Genomic DNA, 6,055 nt, shown 5'->3' on the forward strand with positions numbered 1-6,055 from the left:
ACACACACACACTTCATAATGTATGTACAATCTACAATACAGTTCATGTGCTTTTATGTGAAGACAATTATATGACTTAAAAATAAAATAAACAGAAAAAATGTTAAAGAAACATCAAAATAAATAAAATACAAAAATACAGTAAATAAAAATATAATATTTAATAAAATACTCTAAAAATGCGCAAATACACAAACTTCACAAAGTATGTACAACCTACAATACAGTTAATTTGTTTTTATATGAAGATAGAAATATACAGACTTATCTAACTGTAACCCTCCAAAGAAAAATAAAATAAAATATAAATAAGCAAATAATTAAAATACAACCAATAAAATAATACTATACATTTTTTTATTTAATCATTTTTTTCTATGTTCTATATATATATATATATATATATCTACTGTATATATTAGGGGTGTAACGGTACACGTATTCATACCGAAAATTTTCAACTATTTCAACTATCGAAAATCTTTATTACTAGTTTTAACGTGAAATATACCATGAATGAACATCTCACCCCTCACGTAATCACTAGTGTTTCAACTGCGGAAAGACGTCATTAAAACAGCTTGTAAACAAAATGTCACGTAGCATTTCATTCACCTCAGAATGTCTAGTGAAGAGCATTTTGCGAAATATTAGACGATATATTTCACTTTACCTGTAAGTGATATCTTAATTAGGCTATTTAATGTAGGCTATGTTTAAATAAATCTTTTATGAAGCAAGTTATGACAGCCACTCTGTAAATTATTATAGTTCAACAACAAATTGAAATTGTATAAATTAGAAGTTAATTTAAAAACTGCATTATGTGCAATTTACATGTTTAAATACATTGAGTGTTGATTTTTATAGTTAAAAATAAATAGTAGTTGAATTTAAGTTTGTGCTCTGTTGTTAATTGTAACCTTATAGTAATGTAAAAGGGCTCACTATAGTTTAGAGACGCTGAGCTCCACAAAACAATGTAGTTGTATTTTGAAATATTTGAACTAACCTAGAGCCGTAACTAACAATTATTTTGGTAATCAAGTAATCTGATATTTTTTAGTAATAAAAATAGACCTAAGTGAAAAACAGGCTTTACTACATTTATATATATTACACTAACGATGAGACAATAACAATTGGTTCAAATAAAATCTCAAAACCAAGTAATCACATGGCTTTGTAGACCTAAGTGAAAAACAGGCTTTACTACATTTATATATATTACACTAACGATGAGACAATAATAATTGGTTCAAATAAAATCTCAAAACCAAGTAATCACATGGCTTTATTGAACAACACTGTTAAAATATTTTAAATAAAGTAGTATGCCTATACATAATATGAACCTAACCAGCTTAAGTACATTAAGTATTATAACAAATACCTGCAGAGGGTGCCAACGGCCTGGCGATACTTCACTTTACAGCGTGATTCAACAACGTTTAAATCCATATAATTTTAAAATTTGGTCACATGCAAGGGTTTAAACATTTATTTTGAAATCGAGATGTACAACAAATCGCATGTAGAAATATTCTCTTGTGCTGGCACAGGTTTCTAAATGATTTACTTTATAAATCTAGTGAGATAGCATACAGTTTTCCCAGATAAATGTTAAGCATCTTGTCGACGGAGCTGCTGAGATGGAGACGTGCTCCACGTTTGTAAATGATAACAGTGCAACACAAAGCGCGTCAGACTTTATATGCGTTCCCAAATGAAACCCAAACAAACAGCACATGCAATAAAAGACCGAACAATATAATGCAAGCACTATCAAAGATTTGACCACTAACTCAACTTTATACTGATATACTTTATACCTTTTTAATAAATATGTCTGTTTTCAAGGGTTTTCCAGGACTTAAATTTCAAAAAGACAAATTCAAGTGCTTCAAGCACTTTAAGCACCTTGTACGAACCCTGGATGAAAACAGCAGAGCGTCAGCTCAACAGGGAAATTAACAGGTTTGAGATGGAAACATCATATATCGCTTCATGCAGAGTTTTCCGGATCGCTCCAAAATAAGCTGTGAGCCAAACGGCAGCTGAGAGAGCCACATTATCTGCGTTTCAGCTCAGAGATTTGAGCGGCTGTGCTCCTGCTGCTGTTTTCACAAGAAGAATAATCTATACTTTAGAGTTTAAGAGCCTCCTGACGCGTCTGAAATCTCCCCCAAACAGAGAACACCATGTAGGACGCTTATTGTGATGAGTGCAGCACACAAACAGACTGGAGTGCATCAGCACCAATCAGCACGTATTCATCCTGCATTATTTTACTGCATAACGCTGGATCAGATTCAAGCCTTTAGCTGGAGAATGAACATTCCTGCCAAAACAGGAGGGTCACCTCATAAAATCAGGTTATTATAGTGATTTGTTAGCACGTGCTAATGGAACGATTATATAGTTCACTTTTACGAAGAGTTAAAGCAGAACCTTTCAGGGGTAAAATAAAAAAATATATAAAATATAAAAAAAATTAAATTAAATAAAATAAAATTAAATTAAAAATTAAATTAAAAAATTAAAAATTAAAATAAAAAAATACAAAAAAAATAAAAAAAATAAATAAAATAAAAAATAAAATAAAATAAAATAAAAAATAAAATGTTCCTGCCAAAGCAGGAGGGTCACCTCATAAAATCAGGTTATTATAGTGATTTGTTAGCATGTGCTAATGGAACGATTATATAGTTCACTTTTACGAAGAGTTAAAGCAGAACCTTTCAGTGGGGAAAATAAAATAAAAACAGGACGGTTTCGTGGTTACTGAATCACCTCATAAAATGAGTTTAGTAAAGTGATATGTTAGCGTGTGTTAATTATATATGATTATATAGTTCACATTTACGGACAGTTAAAGCAGAAACTTTCAGGAGTGTGTGACCATCTTTCATTTTTAAACAGCGATATTTTCTGTTTCGCTAAATCTGCTGTTCCTGAACAAGCACGTGATTCAAGCGTGATTAAAGTCAACATGAAATACATATCAACTCAATTTACTACACATTCCTGGGGCCTCATTTATCAACAGTGCATAGAAAAGGTTCTATATTTTGTCTTTATATTTACACACATTCCTACATATAAGTACAAGTTGGTAGATCACACACTTTGCGTGAAACTGTGCTTACGCACTCAATAACGCACTGTTGATAAATGAGGGCCCTGGTCTAATTGTGAGCGATTCATCAGTACATGTTTTTATTGCTGTTTCACAGACTGCAAATGTATTTGATGTTGACTAAACTCAAAGCTTGCAGGGTTAATAACACTGAGCCGTCACTCCAGCAGCATGACATCCATCTGAATGAGAGTCTGGAGCGCTGGAATCATGGAAACCAGACGTGCATTAGATTGGAGAGAGAATAAGAGTCTGTGGAGCACCAGAGAGTTCATACAGGCAGCGGTTCTCCTGTGTCTCATAAAGGTCTGAAAAACCAGCTTTGTACTGTTTTAACGATTCCCCTTCACACACACATGCTACACTTTCAGCACAGGAATGAGGAACGACTTCTCACAAAGAGGCAAGAGCAAGAATCTCACAGCTTCAAATGAAGTCAGTTCTCTACATGCACTTCAAGAGCTGGCGATACACAATGTATTTTTAATCTTTCCCAAAGCAAAAGTCTAACACAACTGCAAAAGATTCCCAAACATAATTACTAGGGCTGTGAATCTTTCGGTAGACAGCGATTCGATTCACGATTCATAGGTTTTTGATTCGATTCAAGAACGATTTTTGCCAATTCAGAACGATTCGATTTGATTATAACGATTTGATTCTGCATTCTTTAAGTGCATGCACAGGATTATTTAAATGCTTCCCCTAAATTCTTTAAATGCTTAGTCAGGGGGCAAATTACACAGCAGCCTTTATGGTTACAGATCCATAGGTTAGAGAGAGAAAAAACACTTTTGTCCATTGTTAGATGCTAGTTTAATGATGCTATGACATACGTAGAAATGTATGTAAGCCAAGATTTTAAAAAAGAGCTTTAAAAGTATAGGCTAACATTTTGTCACGCCAGGGGCGTAGCCATCATTTCAGAAGTGACAGAAATGTCAAATACAATAATTTTATGTATGTAGCCTATGTATTATTATTATTATTATTTTTTTTTTTTTTACAAATAATTATTTTCTTATATCTTACTTTGAATTTGCTATAAGAAATCAAATACACTGCTGGAGAATAATCAATCATTTGTAATCTATAATTTTTTTCCTAATGGCAATTGTATGATTGTTTTGTATACTACAATCAATTATTCAAATTTTCTGCACAAAATAAGGTAGAAAATATACTATCGTTTCTGTACTGTAATAAATGATTTTGATGCCCATTAGCACTGCATCATTCATAAATGTTATTTATTGTGTTTATTGTGTTAACGTTTCAGTTCATTCTGCTTTTTATTCAGATTAGCTGCAGATATAGCCTGGTACGTCTTAAGTTCTATGAGCACGAATAAAATAAATGCTATAGTATTTAACTTTTCCTCTACATCGGCGAATGATGATTCTGAAAGAAAACGCGCCTGATGTATGTTTGCTATAGCAACGAATGCTATATGCATCTGATTATCAGATACACCTCGCACTCTTATTTCAAGGTTGTTGTTAGAGCTGTGGTTATTTTAACAGTTTCCTTCGTACATTCGGTTGAAGGACATTGTTAAAACGCATTTATCATTCAATGGAACTGCGTATGCTTTAGACACATTTTTGCTCCGTCTATGCAATAAATGTGCAGCCTTCGACTGCTCAGGTAATGTTGCCGGTATGACCGAGAGCCACTGAAAAACTACAGAAAAGCAAAACTACTTCACTTTAGCATTACTGGCCACGAGTACTAAAGAAGAGATCACACATCAGCTGCTCAAAAAATGTGTCAGTGAGACGAACGGAGCGCAAGCGCAATCCTGTGACAGTCACAGGTGGTAAATAGTGCAGCGCGTGAAGGAGAGATACGAGGCACGAACACTGTTCAAGGTTTCCATTAATTCGTTCTTGTAGTAATTTAATGTGTATGTATTTTGAAAGCACTGAATCGCTATAGAAATCGTGATTCATTCGATTCTTAGCGTTTTAAATCGATTACTGTCCAAAACAGACGATTCACGATTCAAAAATCCATGTTTCAAGATCGATGCCACCCGATGTCTGTTTGCTATAGCAATGAACGCTACTTTCATGCATCTGATTATTGCGCTCTTATTTCAAGGTTGTTGTTAATGCTGTGATAATTTTAACAGTTTCCTTCGTACTTTCGGTTTAACAACGTTGTTAAAACACATTTATCATTAATCGGAACTGTGCGTATGCTTTAGACACTTACATTTTTGTTCCGTCCATGCAATAAATGCGCAGCCTTCGACTGCTTAGGTAATGTCGTCGCCATGACCGAGAGCCATTGAAAAACTACGTAAAACTACTTAATTTTAGCATTACTGGCCACGAGTACTAAGGAGAGATTACACATTAGCTGCGTCAGTGAGACGAACGGAGCGCGAGCGCAATCCTGTGACAGTCACTGCAGGCGGTAAACAGTGCAGCGTGTGAAGGAGAGATGCGAGGCACGAAAACTGTTCAAGGTCTCCATTAATTCCTGCTTGTAGTAATTTAATGTGTATATATTTTGAAAGCATTGAATCGCTATAGAAAATCGTGATTCATTCGATTCTTAGCGTTTTAAATCGATGATTCACGATTCAAAAATCCATGTTTCAAGATCGATGCATTGCATCGTCAGGGTTTGTAATCGATGCATCGAGAAAACGAGTGAATCGTTAGACCCCTAATAATTACTAATTGTTAATTATTTTCACCAAAATATTAAAATATACATTAAAATAAAAAATACACGAACAATACTACTACTAATAAGAATAAGAATAAATATATTAATAATAAGTAGTATAATGATGCTTGGACAATGTGACAATGGACATTTTCTAACTTGTTTCGAAAGTGTCCATTAATTTGCATTTTATTTATTTCTTTTTTTTGCATTTTTGCTTATATATATATATATATA

This window comes from Sinocyclocheilus anshuiensis, unplaced genomic scaffold, assembly GCF_001515605.1.
Source record: "Sinocyclocheilus anshuiensis isolate Anshui unplaced genomic scaffold, SAMN03320099.WGS_v1.1 scaffold2443, whole genome shotgun sequence".
Lineage (NCBI taxonomy): Eukaryota > Metazoa > Chordata > Actinopteri > Cypriniformes > Cyprinidae > Sinocyclocheilus > Sinocyclocheilus anshuiensis.